We start from the raw sequence: 23,388 nt of genomic DNA on the forward strand, positions 1-23,388 counted from the left end.
CATAATGGTTTTAACTATTGCGGTAATGTGCCATAAAATCCAGGTATTCCAGATTGCAAACATCTGTCACGCATTTTGATTGCTGGTGTCACGAATGGGTAGGTTTGGAAGCTGAGAAGTGACCCAATCAGCTATGTTCAGAGCACAGCTGAACGATTTCTGACGTATATGTTTATATAAAGCACATGGCCCAGAATGCGGGCTGGAAAGCAATGTATCACAGTAAGGTCCAGACTATCATAGTCACAAATACAGATATCCTCACTGGGGCTGGGTTGACACAAACAATGTAGGGGAAAGAAATCCCATGTTTACCTTCAAAAGTCACAGCTGGGAAATTAAAGGGAAATAGACAAGAAGAATGTTTTGTGTTTCATTTACCTTAAGTAAATGTCAGGCTTAAAAGGAGCAGAGAGGGAACTTTCATAACCAGAACACATGGTAAAAACATCCACAAAGTGTTTTTCCCTGAAAGGTACCTAAGTGGAAATACTGTCCATGAACTATGGGGTGGAATGAATGTTACAGTCTCACTTTCAGAAACATTTTATAGATCTCCATCTCCTTCTCATGTTCTCTTTCTTTTCACTTTTCTTTCATGTCATCCAGTTTTACACAGCGTTTTCTCTAACACTCATTTCCCATCTGTTTATTTCTCTGAGTCTCCCTAACTCTTCTCTAATTCCTGTCACTGATAATTTCAATTCAGGTGCCCAATTCTCTCTGCTGAATTTATCACCTCCTCTTTCCGTGGCTCACTGAGATTTTCCCTTCTCAGATTGTTTTCCTTTCACTTGTCTCATTTCAGTCTCCCCCACCCCCATTTTCCCCAATCTCCTCTCTTTACTCCTGTTTTACTTTATGTTCACCTCTTCACATTTCATTTCTCTCCCTTCTGGTTAAACCTGCCTTGTGCCTGACTCTCCACTCCCCACAGCCAGCTCTTCATCCAGGTGACATCTCCTCACCCACAACTCCTTCCCTCCACAGCATCCCTTCCCTAGTGGCCTGTAGGTCATACTCTCCAGGGCCTGGGTCTCCCTCTCCCAGGCTCCTGGCTGGTGCTGAGCCTCCAGCTTCTACCCAAGACCTCAAATTTGAATTAATTAATTCTGTGTCCCTGCCACCCCCAAATCTGCCTGTCCCCAGACCAGCTGTTAGTTGTACCCCCTGCCCAGCCCACACCTCTGCCTGTCCCCAGCCCAGCTGTTTATTCTACCTCCAAACCCCACATCACTTCTGTCCCCAGCCCCTCCTTCAGTTCTGATTCTGCAGCCCCATATCTGCCCCTCAGGGCCCCTCTGCTCCTCCTGCAGCTCCAGGGGTTCCTCCCCGCACCCTCTCTCATCCCTGCTGCTAAAGGGAGAGATGGGGGAGGAGCTTCCTGGTAACACTGAGACTGGGCCAGAGGCTGGGTAGATGGGAGTCCTCCAGCATCATAGAGATTACGAGGACTGTGGCTAGAAAAGCCCATATTTTCATGGCTGTTTCTCCCCTCCCCATTGTCTCAGTGACAGTCTGACCCAGCATCCCCAGAGTCCTCCTGGACCATAGAGGACAGTGACTAACAGGCTGCGCAATCCCTGGAGTAGTGAGATTGGCTTCTCCATTTCAATCACTTCCTGCTCTCTATGGTTTGACAGTCCCCAGAGACCACCCCCAAACCACCCCCACTGAGCGCACAGGGTCGTAGAGACTGTACAGTAGAAAGTCTGCTGGAAGTCACAGGCCTTCCAGGGTCATAGAGAATATGGTTTCTGAAGTTTGAGGGGCTGATTTCAGGACACCTAGGTTTATTTCAATGCCCCCACCCTGTCTCAGGCACACAATCTGAGCCCAGATCCTGGTCCCAGCACCCAGAGCCAGGGTTGGATTCTCCCCCCAGGGATGGAGCCCGGCGGGAAAGTGAAGATTGGGGCCTCATCACCAGCATTGATAAATGTCACCTGCCCCTGGTCACAGTCCAGACAAACCCGGATCCTGCTGGGAGCCCGGCTCAGGGGCAGGGGGGTCGCAGGGGAGGTGAGAGCCCGGAACTGACCCCACCACCGCTCCACAGCCCAGATCCCCCCCTCAGGGCTACGACTGATCAGTCCCTTCCTCCTCACAGATTCTCTGGCCACCCCCATAGCCCAACATTGCCCAGCCACCACCTCCACCTCCCAGCAATGTCTCCCCAAGGTGAATCCCTCCCAGCCCAGCACACAGGGCTCAGTGTCAAATCTCTCAAGGTTCTTGGGCAAATCTTGTTGTGTGTTTCCGCGTCTCACACTTTTCCAGTCCTCAGACAGGACGAGCTCTGGATGAGCCGTGTCTGGATCCAGAGTCATATTTGCTGGGGAGAGGAAGAATCAGAGCATTAGGGGCAGAGCTCTGCCCTGGGGGAGGCTGGGACCATTTCTCACACTCCCCAGCATCCCCATCCTGGCTGGGACACTCCTGGATCTCAAGGAGCTGCCTCTGGCCTGGGCACCTGAGACCAAGCAGAGATGTTACTGCAGTTCCTCAGTCCATTTAATGGGACCCACTTCATTAGTTTCTCCTTTAATGCAAAGGCTTCAGCTCCCAGCTCCATTCCCAGCACTAGAGAGACAGCAAGGAAGGTGTCAAAATCTCTTAGTGAGGCAGGAGCATAGGAAACAGGCAACAGCTTTTAACCCCTGAAGCAACCTCCCTCCCCAATTCAGCCTCCACTAACAGGCTAGGGAACAGAGAGGAAGGTGCAGCATTGTGGAAGAGCTGCTTAAGACCAGAGAGTAGGAGGTGGCATTAGGTGAGGTAACCCCATCCCAAGCCTGGAGAGAAGGGAGGAGCTGCCAGCATCAGAGGGAGAGCATCTCCCCAATCCAGGAAGTAGTGAGCAGCTCCAATAGGAGAGTCCAACCCAGCCCAAAGGAAAGGCAGGATGTTGGAGAAGAGCGACAGGGAGACCCCCTGCACCAGGGTGAAGCAGAGGGATGTGTCAGCCCTCAGGGCAGAGAGCTCTGTTCAGATGCTGCTCAGGGAGAGTTCATCAGCATGGGCATGAACTGAGCACTAAGATAACTGTCAGGAGTGTTTGTGTGACTTCAGCTTGGGATCTCCTCACTGTTCAGTGGGTTTATTTGTAGGGCTGTGTGTCATGGCTGCTGTTGGTGTGGTTGGTAATTTTAGCTACACTCTCATGAAGATGTTTTCACTGGAATTTTCTCACAATTCAAAGACAATCTCCACCTGCAAACTCACCCTGTCTGAATGTTCCTAGAGATTCCCCTCTTTTTGTCTTCAGTGCAGACGGCAGAGTATCTGGAGGGGGAAAGGATAAAAAAGATGAGATTTCAGGCTTTCATATTTATAACAGCATCACCACTCTGAACTCCTAGAGCTGTGTTTTAATTATGAGAGAGAAACAGACAGAGACGCCCAGAGACACACTCAGGTATTTAATATAAACTAATCCGAAACCATCTATTTCCTCTCTCATTTGGGCATCTCTTAGCAATGGACCCAATATCCTTGTAGCCTCACATCCGTCCCAGGACACACAATCTGTAAGTGAGATTTACTTTTCTCCTCCTCATCCTCCCACCCTTCAGACTCCAGGTGGTTTGTCTCATTCACTTACTGCCTTTTGTCATAACCAAGACCCAGATCATGCAAAGACTTTGACATGAAAGTAACTTACCCAGTTTGGTCCTTTTGACACTAATGGGATGTTCAGAGTCTGCGGAGGTCCACCAGAGCCACAGGACCGGCGACCAGCAGAACACCCCCCGTGGCGTGCCGCCGTACTTGGGGCGGCGAAATGGCTAGAGCCGCCCCTGTCTGTGCTATCGTCGTGTGTGAAGTTATAAAGTTTGGTTATTTATGTGTTATGGAAACATGTTGTGAGGTTGAAAACACCCACCAGCAGCCTTTCAGGTATAACAGTAAAAAGGGCAAGCAATATTAATGGCTTATTGAGGAAATGCACACAAGCACAAGGATTACCCCAGGAACTGTGTACACTAGAAACCCCTCAGAGATAGCACTACACAATGGAACTGTTTGACCCGAGGTGACAGCAAAAGAACTTTCCAGCAAGTGGGGAGAAGATATAAAAGGGGGACAATGATATCATGAGCGTACCTCACTCTCCCTGCAACCACACACCTGGAAATATCTGAGAGGCAAGGACTGAACTGTTGTAAGCGACGGTCCAACACTAGAAGCAACTAGCCTGTGTATGAAAACCTGGGAAAGCCAAGGCAACTTGTGCCTTAGGAATCTGCCAGCCTGTTTATCACCCAGGGTGAGGATTTGCTCATTTATAACCTACCTATCTAGTGTGTTAAGCAAAGTTTGCGGGTTTTGTTTATTTACTGAGGTAATCTGCTTTGATCTGTTTGCTAACCCTTATAATCACTTAAAATCTACCTTTTGTAGTTAATAAACTTGTTTTGTTTATTCTAAAACCCAGTTTGTGGAATTCATAATTGGGGACAAAAATTGGAGAAAAGACGGTTACTCACCTGTAGTAACTGTTGTTCTTGAGATGTGTTGCTCCTATCCATTCCATTTAGGTGTGCTTGCGCGCTGCAGTTCTTGAACATTTTACCCTAGCAACACCGGGCGGGCGCTGAGCCTGGAGTGGCGCGCTATGGCGCTGTATATATACCTGGCAGCCCGTCGCTCCTCAGTTCCTTCTTGCGGCTATTCCGACAGTGGGGAAGGAGCGGGTCTGGAATGGATAGGAGCAACACATCTCGAAGAACACCAGTTACTACAGGTGAGTAACCGTCTTTCTTCTTCTTTGATTGCTCCTATGCATTCCATTTAGGTGATTCCCAAGCCTTACCTAGGCGGTGGGTCGGAGAATGAGACGTGGCGGAGTGTAATACCGCATAGCCGAAGGCTGCGTCATCCCGAGACTGCTGCTCACGGGCGGAAAGAAGGAACTGAGGAGCCGGACGGGCTGGTATATATACAGCGCCATAGCGGCGCCACTCCAGGGCGCCCAGCGCCCGCGTGTTGCTAGGTAAAAATTCCGAAGAACTGCACGCCTGCGGCACACCTAAATGGAATGCATAGAGCAATCACTCGAAGAAGAACACTTCAATTTCCTGGACATTCAATAACAGGTTTAAAAGTAGCCATCCTTCAACAACAAAAACTTCAAAACAGACTTCAAAGAGAAACTGCAGAGCTACAAATCATTTGCAAACTCAACACCATTAATTTGGCCTTGAATAGGGATTGGGAGTGGCTGACTCACTACAAAAGCAATTTTCCTCTCTTGGTATTGACACCTCCTTATCAATTATTGGGAGTGGACCACATCCATCCTGACTGAATTGGCCTTCAACACTGGTTCTCCACTTGTGAGGTAACTCCTTCTCTTCATGTGCCAATATATATTTATGCCTGTAACTGCAATTTTCACTTCATACTTCTGAAGAAGTGGGTTTTACCCATGAAAGCTTATGCCCAAATTAATCTGTTAGACTTTCAGATGCCACCGGACTTCTCGTTGTTTTCCTCTACACTTAGGGAGGGAGCAAATTTCATGAGCTTACGCTGCACAGTTTTCTGTGGAGCGAAAGACACTGCAATTTTGGTTTTCCACCCCAGAAGAGGGGTGCATTTCAGCACTGGGCAAGTCCCTAGCTGAGTCTTCCCATGCCCTGCTGATCTTAGTGTCTGTGTCTTTCTGCAGCTGGTTGTGTCCCTACCTGTGTGTGTGCTGGAGGAGGCTTGAGGGCCTGGCACTGCAGGACAGGGTGAGGGAGCCCAGGCTGATGGAATGGGCAGGCTCAGTGGGACCCCAGTACTTCAGGTGGCACCCCAGAGTGGGGGGGGTAACCTATCACAGTGGCGCAGGGAACAGGGTCATGGGCACAGCTTATTGCTCTGAGACACTGGTGGTGAGTTTAAATGAGTTAAGTGTGTTGGCTGGAGAAAAGACCAGTTTATTATTTTTTAATTGCTTATTTGAGGCAAGGGAAGTAGGGGCAGAAAAGCAGGAAAATGAGTGACAGTGCAACAGTTGCAAAATGGGAGCTCTGCAGGCAGCAGAAAATGAAAAGAGCACAAAACGTATGGAATTACAGTTTCTGCAGATGGAGGCAGAAGCACCAGGCAAAGCTGCCCTGGAACTGAGTGTCAAAGAATGAAGGTCCAGAAGCAAGCCATGGAGGAGAAGGAAAAGTGAGACAGCATAAACTGGCCTTAATTGAGAGGCAGAACCAGAACCCCACACCAGGGGGCCCCACCTCTTCAAAAATCCACAAATGGGAGCCATTGTGTCCTGCCTACAGTGCAACTGGGGACATTGCTGAATATTTCATCACCTTTGAGAGGCTGTGTGTGTTGCATGAGATTCCTGATGATCAAAACATGACCACTTTGGTTGCAAAGTTGTCTGGGAGAGCGCTGGATATATTCAATAAGATGCCAATGGGTGACACTTCCAATTATGGTAAATTCAAGAAAATAGTTTTAAAACAGTTTACGATTACTCCTGAAACCTGATGTCTAGGCTCTGCTACATCTGCTCCATTTGTCTGCTTTCCGCTAGTTGTTATGTTCAGTATTGTGAATTGGTACAAGGGTCATGCATAAGTTTGGACAGAGAGAGATTGTGCATTTATACTGACTGACTGGGCTTTGGCCTGGTTAGCAGTTTGTTTGACATAAGGAAATGTTGCTGTAAGTGACCTTGTTATTAAGTTATGTGTCCATAAGTTGCTATGTGGGACAAAGACATATTGTGACCACACAATGTGCTTAAAGACAACAGACACCCAAAATGTAGTGCCAAGGACCAGTTAGCAAGTCCAAAAACCCCATACACAGACAAGGGTCAAAGTGACCTATGCATAATCGGTGGTAATAAACCAATCAGAAAAGAGAATAATAACATGGACCTGTCTGAGACAGCAAAAGCCCTGAAAATTAAAAAGTTCATGCATGTCTATTGTATGAGCTATATAAGATACTTAATAGTCAAAACACTCAAAGAGGATTGGAAAAGAACTAATGAGTATATTAGTTGGATGTGTATAATATGTCAGCCATTGTAAGGTAATGAGAGCTTCATAGGAGAAATCCACTGTGACGCACCTATGTCCTGGAAGAAGGCAACGGGCCAATACGTCTTTCAGTATGTCTGTCATTTCTTACTTTCATAGTAATTGCAAGGCATCCTTTTGGTACAAACAACGGTTTCAGTTAATGAACCTGAGTGACTTGGACCCCACATGTGTGGCATTCTCATCCAACAATGAAATAGAAACATAATCTAATTATGAGCAGATAGGCCAGAGTCATTCTCCTCCAACAGTCTCAGAAGCTCATCCCAATTTCCCATTCTAGATCCCTTCTAGGTACCTTTGAACTTCCTCAGAGTCTCCAGTAGAGCAACAGTTTTCTGGGAGAAATCACTGAGTCTCTTGTCCTGTTTAGGAGAAATCTCCACTGGCTGCTGGAACTTCCCTTTCTCACACCTGGACAGAAACAATGTCACATGGTTATAGTTCATTTAGTGACACATTATAAGTTCTTGCTAGTCAGTGGCTTCTCTAATGGGCTGGGAGTTAGAATTTCTGATAACCAGGGTCCTAGCAGTGACAGGCCCATATTCCATCCCCACAATCCTGAGGAAGTCAGCCCAGGGATGTGACATCTGTGGACAATACTTGACGTCAGTCTTCCCACTGTATGGGAAATTCCAGAGTCTTCTGAAGAAGGGTGAAAACCTCAGGATGAAGTTGATCAGAGAGATTTGTATCCAAAATGTGACCTTCCCCACACATTTTGCTGTAGAGCCCCTGTGAGATGCAGTGCTAATATCATCTCCCAAGCTCTTTCCCAGCATTGTGAATTGTGAGGGGGAGTGTGAGAGAGACACATACCTGCTCAGCGTGCTTCTGATATCCTAGAGGAGGAGAGAGAGAATTTCAGTCCCAGCTGACACATACTTAACATTCCAAAGAAGGAATTTTGCAAGTATGGGGAAAAGAGGCTCTGCCCTGGCTCCAGGGCCATGTATTCACTGAGCTAATGGGGGTTTTCCATCTCTAATATCAATGTGTCTGTCACTCTGCAGTGAACAATAGTTATTCACATGTCAAGAATGCACATGCTGAGTTACACTGGGATCTCTGACTCCTGAAACACAGTACTTATAATTTAGGAGCTGTTCTGTTCCTGTGTGGAGATCCTGGATGTTTCTCACTTGAGTCTCACCTGCAGGAATTCACTCACTGGCTTCTGACACTTCCCCTCCATCTCACTGATCAGATCACTGAGATGGGAAATCTGCTTGGAGAGTTTAGTGGCATTTTCATTCTGTATTTCCTCAATTTCCTTGTCCAGCTTTTCCAGCTGGGCCAGCAGAACCTCTCTTGTTCCTCCAGGAACTGCCGCAGTCGCTGAAATTCAGACACAATCTTCTGCCTCTCAGTTTGTGTCTTTCTCTATAAACAAAAATAGGGAAAGAGCTGGTCAGAACATGGCTGGAGCCTGGGGTCCCTTTACAGAGTACTGAGCAAAGCAGGGGGCACCCAAAAAAGAGATTTTTTTTTTGAAAAAATTTGATATTTGATATTTCCAAAAAAGCATCAAAGTAGTCATTGTGGGAAAAATCAGAACTTTGTTAGACTTCCTTACACTCCACTACACACTCTTCCCCCGTTTTTCTGTTCTCTTTTTATTACTTATTCCCACCTAAACCAGGGGGGTGTCCTACTAACGTAGATCCGAACTAATGCGAGGAAATCAGATCCTTTCATGTATTGCAATAAATGTATGTTTTATTATTGATATATTCTTCTGAATTATACATACTTGATTTGTTTTTTCCTTATATATACATAAAAATAGTGTACGTTTTGTAATTTGTTGTTTTTTAAGTTCAGATAACTGAGATAAGGGGCAGGATGAAATGTAACCAACTGAGTGGAGCACAGATACATAAACTGGTGGAAGAAAAAAACAAAAACTAGTGAAATTTTCCAAAATCTTCCAAAACTGACATCATTTTCAAAGCGAATCCATCAGAAGCAACATATTCTCTCAGTAGCACAGACATTGTTCCAAAACCTGTATGTGTTTCAGATACTGACCTCTCTTCTATTGGTGAAACAAACACCATTCCAGAACATGTGGATGTGTCAGAGACTGTAACTGATCATCCTACTCCTGGTGGTAAACAGACATTGTTCTAGAAGGTGTGGATGTGTCAGAGACTGAACCTGCTCATGCTGTAAATAATAGGAGAAAAGATCCTGGTATGTGGGTTGATTTCAGTACCGATGATGTAGCTTACTGGATAGATCGTGGACCAAATGATTGTCAGCACCACACTGGGCCATTTGAGAAATCAGGTGGACTTTACCAATGGCAAACAAACAAGATATTGTCCACAAAAAAATTTTTTTGGCATGAAAGCAAATGGTGAGAAATACACTCGAGAATGGCTACTGTATTCACCATCAACAGGGTCTGTGTACTGTTTTGATTGCAAACTTTTGCATATAAACCTTCAACATCTCGGATTGCTGCAGATGGATTTAGTGACTGGTGGAATACTGTTTTTAATTGAACAACTCACAGAGATTCAATGTTGACATATTTAAATAGAAGACAGGGCTTTGGATTGACACACAAACTGTAAGGACAAATTAAAGGGGAGCACGAATACTGGCAACATGGCTTGCAGCGTGTTATAGCTGTTATTCAAACATTAGCTGAACGTGGTCTGCCTTTCCGGGGATCAAATGACACATTTAGATCATTGCAGATTGGAAATTTCTTGGGATTGTTGAGCTTGTGGCTCAGTTTGACCCATTTTAGCAGGCCATATCTCAAAATATGGGAATGCTGGCAAAGGGAACCCATCATACTTATCCAAGACAATATGTGATGAACTCATTGGTCTAATGAGTGATAAAGTTTGTTCAGCTATTGTGGATGAATTAAGTACTGCTGGGTACTTCAGTTTATCTGTCGACTCTACACCTGATCTTTCAGATATTGATCAATTGAGTATTGTACTAAGATATGTGTCTCCCACAGATGGAAAACCAGTTGAACGATTTATAACATTCCTCAATTTGAAAAGCTACACTGGTGAAGAAACAGCAAATCTAATACTGCATTATCTGTGCTAAGTTTGCAAAATAGATTTCTCAAAGTGCAGAGGTCAGTCTTATGACAATGCTGCCAACATCTCAGAGCATTATCAAGGAATACAGAAGAAGCTTTTAGAACAGAACAAATATGCCATATTCATACCATGTGCTGCACACTCTCTCAATCTTGTTGGCCACAGTGCTGATTGTTGTCCGGTGGCAGTAAGGTTTTTCTCAACGATCCAGTTACTTTATACAATTTTTCTCTGCCTCAACACACTGATGGGAAGTTCTTAAAACATATTTGGGCAACGATCATGCGTTGAAATCTCTTTCTAATACTCGCTGGGAGGCACATGCAGTGGCAACAAGTGCAATTCTGGAGTCCTACTCAAAGATTGTGGCTGCATTAGAAAGTATAGCTGAAGACCAATCACAAAAGGGAGAAACTTTGAGAGACAGAAAACATTGCAAACAAGATGCAAGAACTAGAGTTTGTATTCATGTTGACCATGTGTGATGAAGTTTTACAACACTTTACCACACAAGTCAAGCTTCCAAGAAAAAGAATTGGATTTGAAAACATGTGCAGACCTCTGCCAATCATTAGCAGACCACTTACACGCTTTGAAGAATGATTTTAAAAGATTTGAAGACATATCAAAAGATATCTTGCCTGATACTAACTACAAAGAAGCCCAGTCCCACAAGCGAACCAGGAAAAAAACAAGCAAATGATAGCAGTGCAACAGAAACAGTATTGAATCCTAGAGACAAATTTCGCATATCTACTTACTACGCTATAATTGATACACTTGAAGCTCATATGAAGAGGAGAGGTGAGATTTTCTTTTCTAAATGATATGGGCTTATCTGCCAAACAATATTCACAGGGTTCCCAAAAGCTAGTTGACTCATACCCTGTTGACTTGAACATGAATCTCTGTGGAGAAGTACGGCAGTTCCATTGTTATGAATGCAAAGTTTAATGAAACAGGAAAAATGAAATTCAGTCACATTGATCTCCATGACATAATATTGGAAGACGGAATACAATGTGTATTTCCAAATGTAGAGATCACGCTACCTATTTTTCTAAGATTGATGATTACTATCTGCTCTGCAGAATGCTCTTTTTCTCAGCCGAAAAGAATAAAAAACCCACAGAGAATAACAATGTGTCAGGACAGACTTGATTCACTTTCCCTATTGTGTATGGAAGCGGACATGCTTCGTCAAGTCAACTTTGATGAACTTATCCAGAATTTTGCAATCAGAAAATCTAGAAAGAAGCTATTTTAATTTCGACATACATGTAAGTTTTGTGTCATTTAAAAAAAATATTTTATGGTATAGTATTGTTTTTATTTTGAATTACATATGGGGGGGCACCATAATCTTTTCAATGCTTAGGGCCTCTAAAGGTCTTAATCCAGCCCTGTTGCTGAGTGTGCTGGAGGGAGAATTTCTTTGTAAATTCTATAAAAGCAGCAAAGAGTCCTGTGGCACCTTATAGACTAACAGACATTTTGGAGCATGAGCTTTCGTGGGTGAATACCCACTTTGTCGGATGCATGCCCTTTGTAAATTCTAAATCATCTGACACTGAACAATATCCCGTGGTTACTAGAGAGAGGGGTTTCTCACATCTTTCAACGTTTGCATGTCTGACATGGATAGTGCATTATCGAGAGCCTTGGAGACGCAGATCCAAAGCAGCGGAAGCAGGACTCAGCACTAGAGCTGGGTGGCATTTTCTGTACTAACATTCTTTTCCAGGGAAAATACAGATTTGTCGACATTGAAACGTTTTATGAATTCCTGTCACTGTCACCAGTTGTTTTGTTACAAAAAGAAATAAATGAAAAATCAAAACATTTTCTTGTTCTTTTTTCCCCAGGATTTTATAATGCTCTAAACTGAAACAAAACATCTTTGATTCAACCTTTTTTTTTTTTTAATACCCAGCCAATGAAAAAGATCTGGTATGTGCTGAGCTCTACTCAGAACCACGTTAACAGAGACATGTGGGAAGAAAAAAAACAAATGAAACTATAACACAAAAATCTGCAGACTCAGGCAGAGAGCTCTGCATTGGATACATTCAGTTCACACTGGGAAAAAAATTATTACAGCTACAAAAGCTGGAAATTAATTCATTAATAGAAATGAAAACTTAGAATCCAAAGAGCATCATGTTGCCTTTTCTAGGGAGAGGATTTTTCAGGCCCTCTGTATGGATGTGTGCACAGGTACGCGCACGCACATGCACACACACACACACATACATACAGCCGGCTCTAGTGTTTTTGCTGCCCCAAGCACAAAAAAACCGCGATGGCGATCGGGGACAATTTGGCAGCAGGTCCTTGACTCCCAGAGGGAGTGACGGCCACGCGGCCGAATTGCCGCAGAATGGCAGGACGTGCTGCCCTCCTCTTCACTGGCCGCCCCAGGCACCTGCTTGTTACGCTGGTGCCTGGAGCCGGACACACACACACACACACACACACACACACACACACACACACACACACACACACACACACACACACACACACACACACACACACACACACAGTATCTCAGGATCATGAAGCAGCAGACAAAAGTTCATATTCCCAAAGGCCACAAAGCAATCATTCAGAAGAGTGACATGTGAGGGAAATAATCCGGAATGAAAGAAAAACTGTAACTAAAGAGAAACTGACTTAAGAAATAAGGAGGATGTGAGCTGTAGTGAAAACAAGAAAATCAACATCTCTGGACAGCACCCTCAGGCATACAAGGGGAATGACAGGAATGGAGAAATTGTCAGAGCACAAAGAGACTGTGTAAGCCAGAAGGGAGTGGAGGGATAGAACCCAACACATCACACTCAGGAATGCGTGGCTTTATTTAAGGTGGAGCTCAGAACAGTAAACAAAACTCACACAAGAGGATTCCTCAAGACAAAACTAAACATCCTCCAAACTGTGGGCTGACAGAGGCAGAGAACTGTGAAATGAGGAGTGCACATGTAACAGTGGGGGGCTGTTCTAATGGGTTAGATTTTCTAATTGAAAATTCTGTTATTTCATTCATGTTAATTGCTACCTATACAGTGAGTTTAATTAAGGTAACAATAGTTAATATGCAGCAGATAAGAATCATGGTTTACCGTAGTTTATGGCAGTGGTTTTCAACCTGTGATCCATAGACCCAGCCAATGGCTAAGAGGTTCGCAAAACACAGACTGAAAACTGACTGAACAGAAATCAACTATACACACAATCGATTTTCACAGGAGTCCACACCTCCATTTGAAATTTGCAAATGCAAAAAGGTTGATAACCACTCATTTATGACGTAAGCCTAAGTAGTAATTCCTGTGAAAAAAACGTAATTTTGATTTACGTGTGATTATTTCTGCTTTACCCCCAACTGATTTCTGCTTTACCCCCAATTGATTGAGATAAAACATAATTTGGCCTCTAGATTGCTGGCCTCTCCTTATTGCTCTGATTCAGGTTGCATCTGGCTCCTTACAACAGCAGGTTAATAAAGACGGGCACCTACTAGATACTCCTGTCTTCTCTTCTCTCCGCTCACTTTACATCCCAGCAGCTTTTCTCTCTCTTCCCTCAGAGTCTTCAAGTGGGCCTGAATCTTTTCCTGAAGAAATAGAAAATGATTTGAGTGGTGTTATTTTTAGTTTTAGGAGTGGGGGGGAGGGGGAGGCTTTTCCAGCACAAACACTCCAGAGATCACTGGAGAATCCAGTAGGTTTATATCATCAGAGATATTAAGGAAGTGGAGTCATATTAATGGACACTGGGAGTGTTTTATTTTCAGACTCTTTGATGTTGTTTGACCTTGTTACTCCATTAATTTACACCAACAGGAAACTGGCATCACATACTTGGACCTGGCGAGTGGTGGTGGTGGGGGCGGGGTTTGTCACAACCTTAAAGGTTCCCCTGGGGAAGGCAGATCAGCAGTGCATGTTGCTAATGCTGTTGCAAGCATCATGAAGCATTTTGGGAGAGTCAAAGGTGTGAGTGTAGAGTGGAAGATTCCTTTGCAGGCTGCGAGGCCAAACGGCAGGGGCGGCTTCAGGCACCAGCATTCCAAGCTGGTGCTTGGAGCGGCATTCTGCAAGGCGGCAGTCCCTATTGTTTTGCCCCCAAGCAGCACGCCGAATTGCCGCTGAGCGGTGGGGGCAATCTGTGTGCCCTTAGGGTGGCAGGCGTTTCCGCGGTGGTGGCACCGAAGCAGGAGCTTCTATGTTTAGCTGTCCGGGCGGCTTCAGCTAAACACAGAAGCTGCCACTGATGCCGCCACCGCGAAACACGCCTGCCGCCCTAAGGGCACACAGACTGCCCCCGCTGCCCGCTCAGGGCGGCAATTCGGTGCGCTGCTTGGGGCGGCGAAAACTGTAGAGCCGGTCCTGTCAAAGGGGGAAGGACAAAGAGAGCAGAGAACGGGTTAACTCAACACTGCAGCTAGCAAGCTTGGTCTGACAATAAGATGTTGGCCCCAGTCCAAGGTCACAGTGCTAGATGAAGTTTCTCTCTCACCCAGCCACAGCCAAAAAGAAAAGAAAAAAGAAAAAGTACACTGAACCAGGGCTGCAAAAATAAAAAACACATGCGAAACAACAAGGTGGGGAGCAGAGCTTCGCGTCCCTGGAGCCGTTGTTATTTGGGAAAGCGAGAAGACCAGAAAGCCAGTTTGGACTGGCACAAAGAGCACCAGGAACAGAGGCCACAAAATGGAATACCCGCAAGGGAACCCAGGACTTAAAATCCTCCTAAGAGTTGGAGCAATTCGGAGATCACAGTGGACCCTGGACGACCTGTGCACACAGGACAGAACTCCTGTCCACCCTTCCCCCTCTTCTTCATATGTTACACCCAGGCCTGGCCAGCCTCGGGTAGTAAGTGTGTGAGTATAAAAGTGGGTTAGGACTTGGAGCACTAACAGTTTATTCCTTCCTCTACGGAGTGTGGGGAGCACCCATCACTCTCCACTGTTATTTTATTAATAAAGCTTTATAACATAGACACTTGGTGTGTTCTGTCATCTCCTCCCAAACAATCCTGCAGTCTCAGCCTAATCACCTGATGCCTCAAGCAAATTGGTAACTAAGATCTGTCACGGGGAGTTCGCGGGGGAGGGAGATGGAGGAAAGAAGGAACATGGTGGGCGGGGGGACCTCACGAGGGAGGAGGTGGAGGAGAGGAGGGACGGTGGGGACCTCCAGAGAGGGCGTGGAGTGGAGGAGAGGAGCGACTCTCGAGGCAGCGGTGGGTGAAGGGGGCCTCAGGGAAGGGCAAAGCAGGGATGGGCAGGGCGTGGAGCACAAGCGGTACCACCACGGCCAAGGTGTCCAACCGCGGGTTAGTGGTGACTGCACCAGGAGGCTTAGGCTTAGCCTCCCATAGTCAGTGGGTATAATAGGCTAGGGGAGACTGGGCTGTAGACTCACTCCTAGTGCCTGCTGCCACGCAAGCACCTAAAGCATTCCCCATAGAAAGTGCAGGCACCTAAGTCTGCACCAGAAAAAATGGATAGTTTTGAAATCTGGAATGGTGACCACCCATGATGACCTAACTATCGTGATTGCCAGTGTATGCAAACACAATGCTCTTTACTTGTCCCCCACTCCAAGCCCTGGTCGTTTCTTTATCTACCTGCTGCAGATCGTCTTCGTTAGACTCTGACTGTGAACTCTCTTTGCCTGACTTGCTGTGCACGGTGCCTGCACAATGGGGCCCTAATCCCTCACTGGGGCTCAGAGATGCTACTGTAACAGAAATCAGTACGTTCTATTGATTATGAATTGTTATTAATGTCAACATGGAAACTTTATGGGCACTGAAATCTACAGCCAAAATTTCCCAACTGAAATTTTCAGGACTGGGACTCTCTCCCCGTGGCCTCAGGAAACGTGGAAGAGGGATGACGCCGGTCACAGGATGGCTGGCCCTATAAAGGGAGAGGGGTCTCTGCCCCATCTGTGACATTGCCAGTTCTCCTCCCCAGGTGGGGAAAATGGAGGAGTGGTGGCCGGGGGGGTCATGCGATTCAATCAGGCCTGGGGTTTGCAAAACAGAGGCCTATGGAGAGCCAGAGGGAGGAGGCCTGTGGAGAAGGCAAAAGAGGCCTTGGAGCGTCCACGGGGGATAAGGCTGATCTCCAGACTAGAAGTCCTGCGAGTCACTACTGAGAGAGCAGGGGTGTTACTGGCCACAGAAAGGCACTGTGGATTTTTCCTGGGAACCTCAGAGGGAAACTGAGGCAGAGCCCCAGGCCAGGAGGGAGCACTCTGGAGGCAGTGACCCTGTTACATGCCACATTGCTCTGCTGCCCCCTCCAACCCAGTCCCTGCTTCCTGCATCGACAGATTTGCTAGGCTGTGCAGGATGGGAGCTCCATTCCAGTCCCCTCCTACGTCTCATGAGGGTGCAGCACAACTCCCTCGGTTCCGGCCTGGGTGAGGAGCTCTGCAGGAAAATGATAAAGGGATGTGGGCCATGAGGACAGCCCGGCTACATCCTTCTGCTCCCTCAGCCCCAAGGGCAGGAGCAGCATGGGGTTAATAGCTTTGGGAGATGGTGGCAGTGGGGAAGGGCAGAGAAGGGGGGTCACTGCCCAGGACTCCACATATGGGGAGCAGGAGGAGTGGGGTGCGGGTTACTCACTCCCCCCACACTCCAGCATATTATCCTTTGCATATTTTATTTAGGGTCACACTTCTCCACCTGCACAAGCCTTTGGAGGATTCCCAGTTGCCTGAAACCTACTTAGGCCTGAAGTCTCTTGTTCCTCTCCAGTGCAGGCTCACTGTCTGGGGCTCAGAAACCCTCATGCTGGGGAAGGTGACTTTCCAAGGCCTTATCTGTCTGTAAAAATAACATTTGGTCATTTCCTACCTTGAATTCTTCGGCAGCTTCCTCTGCAGGAATGACGGTGTGATCTCTGTGCTCCTTGGATCTGTCACACACCAGGCAGATGGGGATTTCGTCCTCTTTGCAGAACAGTTTTAGAGGCTCCTTGTGTTTCTCACACAGTCTCTTTGTTTCTGGTTCCCTCCCTGACGGCAACCTGAGTTCTCTGGCTGCTTCCACAATACTCCTGAGCTGCCTGTTCAGCCTGAGGTTCCTCTGGGGAAAGAGCTTTCCACATTCCGGGCAGGAGACATCTGTATCAAATCCTCCCAGCACTGGGTGATGCAGGCTTGGCAGAAATTGTGCCCACAGTCTAGAGACACCGGATCTTTAAAATACTCCAGACAGAGGGTACAGGTGATTTCATCCTGGAGTGTTTTTGCTGGATTCGCAGCAGCCATGGCTTCTAGTGCAGGAAAGAGACCAGAGAGGAATTTACTTTCACTTCCTTCTGCTCAAAATGGGCTGACTGAATATTGCCTAGTCATCAGGCATTTCCTTTCTGGGTGCAGACTCCTGTTGTTTGTTTTTTGTGGCCTGTAAAGAACCTTTGAATGAAGTGTAATGAGCAGGGCCCTACCAAATTCTCCACTCTGAAAAACGCCACATGGAATGTGAAATCTGATCTCCCCCTTAAAATCCATCTATTGTTGGGGAGAGGTAGGGCTGGAGGCACCCCAGCTGGGGGTTCCTACCATGCGCTGGGTGCCAGCTGCTAGTCCCAGACCAGTCTGGGGAGAGATGGGTCTTTATATTCCCCTGCAGGAGCCGCTCCTGAAGCCGGCTCAGATCCACCTCTGGGAACCTCTCCCGGCTGCAGGAAGCCCTGGGGCTGCTGGCTGGGAGCCCAGCTCTGAAGGCAGAGCACAAATGAGGGTGGCTGTCAGCCCCTGACCAGGGCAGAGAGGCTGTGGCCACAGCTGTCAGTCCCCAACCGGGGTAGAAAGCTGCCAGGAACACACACACACCACCACCACCACCACCACCAACACCCTGCCACCCTGACTTCTGCTGCTGGTGGTGTTGCTGGCTCTGGCTTTAGAACTGGGTGCCTGGCCAGCAGCCGCTGTTCTCCGGCCATCCAGCTCTCAAGACGGAGCCCCTGCCAGCAGCAGCTCAGAAGTAAGGGTGGCGATCCCACAACTCCCCTACAATAGCCTTGTGATCCCCCCCTCCACACACACGAGACCCTCTTTTGGGTCGGGACTATTTTAAAAATCCTATGACCATGAAATTGACCAAAATGGACCCAGAATGTGGTAGGGACCTAGTGATGAGTCCAAACTGGCATTAACTCCTCCAAAATATTGCAGATACCCCACTGCCATGCAGCGTGCCCTGTTCTTTAGTCACACAGTTGTAAAAATGAGAGCTGGTCAAAAAAAAGTCTAAAAGAACAATTTTTCTGTCAGAAAATGTCATTTTGTTGACACTGAAACTTTTCGTGGGAATGTTTCCACGTGGATGATTTTTTTTCCAGTAAGCATTTCAATAAGGTTTATGATGCTGTATGGAATACGTGGGACACTTTCTGATGATATTGATACCCAGTGATGAGCTGCCAAAATATTAACAACAGGTTCCCTCCTCCTCGCCTCATGATGGGGTCGTGCCCCCCCCCGGGGGTGGTCGTGCCCCATCCAACCCCTCATGTTCCTTGACACCCCCCCTGGGATCCCTGACCCATCCCCCCCCTTCCCTGTCCCCTGACTGCCCCTTGCCGCCCCACCCAACCCCTCCTCTCATTCTCGATGCCCCCCCAGGACCCCTACCCCATCTAACCACCCTTCTCTCTGTCCCTGAGTGCCCCACCACCTCATCCAACCCTGCTCTTTCCTGACTGCTCCCCGGGACCCTTGCCCCCATTCAATCCCCCTGTTCTCTGCCCTCTGACCGCCCTGACCCTATCCACTCCCCACAACCCACGAACACCTCCTGCCCCTACCACACTGCCTGGGGCCGGGACCGGGTCCACTCCACGGGACCACAACCGGCGCGCGGGCCCAACTCCTGAGCCGGGCCGGGCCAGAGCAGGCACCACTCGGACAGAAGCGTGGGGCCCGACTCCGGGCCGTTGCCGGGGCCGAGCCGCTCGGCCGGAACCGCAGGGCCCGACTCCCCAGGTCGGCACCGGGGCTGGAGCCGTTCGGCTGGAGCCGCAGGACCCAACTCCCCAGGCCGGGTCGGGCTGGAGCTGCTCTGCCGGCACGGAGCCAGTGCCGTGGGTCCCGAGCTGGGCCGGGTCAGGCCGCTCAGCCGGGACCAGCCCGAGCCGGGGTGCTTGGCCGGGGCCAGGGGGAGCCGCTCAAGTGGAGCTGGACTGGGCCACACGCGCCATCCCCCCCACCCGGCTTACCTGCCTGCTCCTTGTTTCAGGCTTCCCGCGAACGTCTGATTCACGGGAAGCAGGGGAGGGGGAGGAGAAGGAGGGTGGAGCGTTCAGGGGAGAGGGGGAGGTGAGCTGGGGCAGGGGGCCGGGTGGACAGCTGCCCGAGCCTTTGTTAAATTTAAACTTTTTAGAACCGGTTGTCCTGGAACAACCGGTTCTAAAAAACTTCTAAATTTAACAACTGGTTCAAATGTGAACCGGTGTAACCGGCTGGAGCTCACCACTGTTGATACCTATATAATAAAAGTGCAATGAATCTTACCAGATATACTGTGTAAGGTATCAGTGGGAAAGTTACAATTTGCTAAATAAGATCACGTTTATATGTTTGTGTCGTCTTTGTATCGAGAGTTAGGAATATGTGTGGTGTATCTGTATTTCAAATTGTGCTGTGTATCTGGGTGACACCCCCCGAGAGATTGGTATCAGCACTGCCTACCCTGTTCCATGACCCAGCAAGGGCCATCAGCGTACAATGGATCCATTGAAAAAGCCAGAGCTACACTGTATGAGTCAACAAGACATGGAGGGGCATGGCTATGGAAGAGAGCTCTATGGCTTTTCCATGTGCTTTGAAGTTTGTGTTTGGGACACGGAAAGTACAAGCCACATGGCAAAAAGAATATAAAAAGCAGCTGCATCGTCTCCATTTTGTCTTCAATAATCCTGCTTCCTACCTCTGGAGCAATTTCTCTACAAACTGAAGCTCTGAACAAAGGACTGAAAGACCCATCCAAGCTGTGGATGTGTTTCAGAGGACTCTCGAGACAACAAACTCACCAATACTGCAAGAACCTGATATATGGACTTTAAATTCTTATGTATGCACCTGATTGCTTTACCATTTAACAACTCTCTTCTTGTTTTCCTTTTCTAATAAACCTTTAGTTTTACACACTAAGGGATTGGCTGGCAGCCTGGTATTTTGGGTAAGATCCAAACTAGTACTGACCTGGCAATGTGGCTGACCTTTGAGGTCAGAAGAACATTTTCTATAGAGAGCAGAGTTTCAAATAACTTCTCATTGTACCGGCTCTAGGTGCAGATTGGGAGCCAGAGAACTGGAGTGCAATAAAGGGGGCTGTGTGATTTCTTTTTTTCCAGCTTCTTGCTAATCAGTGTGGAGGATCAGGAGCACAGTTTGTGACTGGTTGGTGAGTTTAACTTCAGTGTTATCCACCAGTTATCGATAATCTGTTCTCCTTTTCAAGCCTGCCCTGACTGTGGCATATTCACGTGGGCTGCCCCAGGCACCTTAGGTTACAAAGTTAAATGTTCCCTTTGGTTTTTCAGTTTGAAACAACTTTATCTCAAAGTGTACATGACATTATCGATCATAATATATAATGAAAAGTCAAAATCAGAATAGAACTCTACAATTTTATTGAAATGAAACATTTCAATTCACCCCAAATTATAAATTTTCATTTAGCGTTGTAGGCTGCGGGATTTTTCATTCTGATTCAGTACAAAAATAAAAATGGAATTTCACAAAAAGGACATTCTGGTTCCTGACCCACTCCAATGCAAAAGCACCAATTCCTTCTACATGTTACTAGACATATCCAGCACACTAGCCATATAGACAGCAACATCTGTAAAGACCTGTGCCTGGAAGTCCACTTTGCCCACATCTCTAGCTACTTCGTCAGTGAGACAATATGGAATTCTTTCCAGGAACTACACACTGCATGCAGATCTGTCAATACTCCCTAGCAAAAAATATTTATCTGAATTGGAAGAAAGTACAGAAAAAGAGCAACAAAAATTGGGCAAAAAAAAGTTAATGATTAGTGGAACAGATGAATGTCTTCCATATGTGGGAGCGATTAATAAGACTGGGACTTTTTCAGCTTGGAAGAAGGAAGAAAAGAGACAGCAGCTAAGGGGATATGGATAAAGGTCTATAAAGTCATGACTGGTGTGGTGAAAGTAAATAAGGAAGTGTTATTTATTCCTTCTGGTAACAAAGAACTAGTCACCAATGAAATTACTTTACAAACGCAGGTTTAAAACAAACAAAAGGAAGTATTTCTTCACACTTTGGCTTCCACAGTCCACGTGTGGAACTCTTTGCCAAAGGATGCTGTGAAGGTCAAGGCTATAATAGGGTTCAGAAAAGAACAGAGATAAGTATGTGGAGAATAGGTCCATCAATGGCATATTAGCCAGGATGGGCTGAGATGGAGTCCCTAGCACTCTATTTGCACAGAAGCTAAGCATAGTTCTTAATGAATTGATTTAGTTCCCCTATTGAAATAAATGGAAGCACATTCCCAATCACTTCACAGGGTTTTGGATCAACCTAGAAGTGACTTGGTCAGTCACCCAGGAAGTGAAATTGACTTCCACTCCAGCAACTGGGTTCTCTGCAGATAAAGCACAGGGGTTGGGAAGATGAAACACACTCCAGAGGGACTGCAACATTAGAAAGCTGAATGCAGCCCATTTGCACTAGTTGGCAGTGCTGGGTTCCCGCATCCATGGTGCACTGAGGCCGCTTCCCCCAGGTTCAAGGTTAACTCAGAGTAGGGGATCTGCAATTGGCTCTCCAGGGTGTGGGTGGGTTTGTGCAATGGGGTCAGAGCAGGAACTTAGCACCCAGGGGATCCTTCGTCCACTGTGCCACTCCAAGTCGATACAGCAACTGCAATTCACTCCTGAACAGAGCACAGACTCTGGCTGCTCCTGAAAGCCCAAGGAGCAGCGGGGGGAGATGGGAGAGAACTCGTTAGTGCTGTACTGCCCAGGCATGTGCTGTGAAAACTCCTCAGTAGTTAGTAGGGCGCCCTAGGAGATAAAGTCCCGGTCCAGAAGTTACCTTGTTTTTTCAACTTTTATCACTGAGCTGTAAATTGTATAAACTGAGTGTCCAGGTCCATCTGTGCTCAGTGATTTTACACTCTAATGACTTTAATCCCAGCGGGTGGAATGCCCTTTTGTGCCGTGCAGCTGATATGCGGTGAGTGTGAAAGAGCAAAGATTGAAATCGCAGAGTTAGCCAGCGTTACCCTTTGTCAGTCCTGGCTAGTAAAATACCAGCCTTTGTTATAGAAATGGCTCACTAACGCGTGTGGATGTTTTTACTATATTAGTTCTGGTTACGAATTAAATAGCCGCACTGGGGGACAGATAAATGGGATGCAGCAGGAAACACACAATAAATTAATTAGATGTTTGGGGGAGAAGGTGGAGTCCCCCACACCTGCCCCCTCAGGTCCTACTATCGCTACCTCCCTGATTGAATTGGCCATGGTTAGCACTGGCCATGAAAGTAGAACTCCCCTCTTTTCATGTGCTGTAATATTTATGCACCTGCCTACTGTATTTTTGCCTCCATGCATCCTGATGAAGTGGGTCTGTTACAAAGCATCCTATATGCAAATTTGTTAGTCTCCACGGTGCCACAAGGACTCCTCATTGTTTTTGCAGTACAGACTAACATGGCTGCCCATCTGAAATCTGCTCCTCCTGCAGCTCCAGCTCACACCCCCTCCTCTCTCATCTCTGGGGGCTGCAAAGGGGGAGGGAGAGTAACACAGGTCATGAGGCTCAAAGATTGGGTGAACAGGAGTCTTCTCAGGTTATAAAGATAAAGCCAGAACACTTTGGGTAGATGGGAGTGCTCAGGTCATAGGGGGCTGGGAGGACTGTGGCTACAGAAGCCTGTTTCCTTCCCCGGTGGGCTGTTTCCCCCATGTCTCAGTAACTGTCTGGCCCAGGATCCCCAGGGTCCTCCTGGCTCCCTAGAGGACAGTGGCAAACAGGCTTACATAGTCCTGGGGCAGTGATGAGATTGGCTATCACCTGCGCTCAATAAATGCTCTGTGTATGGATTGACAGTGCAAGAAACTGAGACCCAAGCAATCTCCAGGGTCTGGGAGCTGCTGTCTGAGCAATGTGAACAGGCTGATCTCAGGGTTTACAGTACTATCTTTTCCCACCCACACAGCTCCAGACTGCAGTCTGAGCCTGG

The 23,388-nt window shown here is 47.1% G+C and overlaps 1 pseudogene; it reads right to left on the reverse strand.

Moving 5' to 3' along the window:
* Window positions 1–1,528: 1,528 nt before the first annotated feature.
* Window positions 1,529–17,472, reverse strand: LOC120383932 (annotated as a pseudogene).
* Between the last annotated feature and the right edge of the window lie 5,916 nt (window positions 17,473–23,388).

This window comes from Mauremys reevesii, linkage group 15 (genome assembly GCF_016161935.1).
Source record: "Mauremys reevesii isolate NIE-2019 linkage group 15, ASM1616193v1, whole genome shotgun sequence".
Classification (NCBI taxonomy): Eukaryota; Metazoa; Chordata; order Testudines; family Geoemydidae; genus Mauremys; species Mauremys reevesii.